Source organism: Aethalodelphis obliquidens, unplaced genomic scaffold (assembly GCF_003676395.1).
Source record: "Aethalodelphis obliquidens isolate GAN/ISIS:26980383/991018 unplaced genomic scaffold, ASM367639v1 scaffold91, whole genome shotgun sequence".
NCBI classification, from domain to species: domain Eukaryota; kingdom Metazoa; phylum Chordata; class Mammalia; order Artiodactyla; family Delphinidae; genus Aethalodelphis; species Aethalodelphis obliquidens.
The window spans coordinates 963,897-965,333 of record NW_020838035.1 but is presented as its reverse complement, the minus strand read 5'-3'; positions in this window follow the sequence as shown (position 1 = coordinate 965,333).

Below are 1,437 nucleotides of genomic sequence, written 5' to 3'. Positions count from 1 at the left end.
ACTATTTGAGAAACCTCCATTCTGTTCTCTGCAGCAGACACACCATTGTACATTCCCACCAACACCGCACAAGCATTCACGTTTCTCTACATCCTCGCCAACACTTGTTATTTTCTGGAGTCTCTTTTGATAGTAGCCATCCTGAGAGATGTAAACCTGTTTATGATTAATTTTAGAATCTATTTTCCCAACTGAAGTCTCCTATACTAATTAGGTTTTGATTTGCTGCTAGCTTGATGACTTGGGTGGCGGGTCAGGTATCTGGAGGATGGCTTTACTATTAAGGACAAATTTTTAAAGCAATTTCTACTTTTCCAAAGCTAACCATTTTGTAGCCATGTCCATCTATAAGCATCATGAAGATCACTTATTATTCTAAAAAGTAAAATAATGTTCATAGCTGCACTATTTACAATAGCCAGGACATGGAAGCAACCTAAATGCCCATCGATAGAGGAAGAGATAAAGAAGATGTGGTACATATGGAATATGACTCAGCCATAAACAAAATAAAATCATGCCATTTGCAGCAACATGGATGGAGCTAAAGACCGTCATATGAGGTGAAGTCAGTCAGACAAAGAAAAATATCATATGATGTCGCTTATCTGTGGAATCTAAAATATGGCACGGGGACTTCTCTGGAGGTCCAGCGGTTACGACTCTGCACTCCCAGTGCAGGCAGCCCGGGGTTCGATCCCTGGTCGGGGAACTAGATCCTGCATGCCGCAACTAAAGATCCCGTGTGCCCCAACTAAGACCCGGCACAGCCAAATACATAAATAAATAAATATTTTTTTAAAAAAACCCTGCTATACGGATTTACATTTGTTAAAGAATCACATTAGAAAATTTAAAATAAACGGTGCCAAGGTATTGTCTAGCTGAGGGTGGCCCTTTGAAATTCTGATAACGTCCGAATAATACCCGTTTGTACAGCCTGGCACTGAAGAAGCCACTTGCTTCCTTCCTGTCTGGGTCAGCGTCTTGGAGATCATAGATGAGACACTCCTACAGCGTGGGCTCGGCCGAGGGGAATCCCCAAGGGAGGGGGATGCACCCCCCCACCCCAGGTCTCGAAGACCAAAGGAAAGAGCTGCTCAGTTTGGGGAGAAGAACCCAGGAGAAACCTGCTAGGCAGCAGCCCCTTCTCACCCATTGGCCGACGCCCCCTCCCCGAAATCAGGCAGTTAGAGAGCCAGGCAGGTGTCCGTCACATGGGCACAGGGCAGCCCAGAGATAAACCACAGTCGACCTGGAGGACCCCGTAAGCCTTCTCCAGCACAGTTTCATCACCAGCATCTCCACAGGGCAGGGGTTGGGGGTGACAGTCCCACCCTGGTGCATCGTTCCAAACAGGACAGACTCCGCTGCTTAGCAAACGTCTCCCTGCATGCATTTGCATCGTTCCAAACAGGACAGACTCCGCTGCTTAGC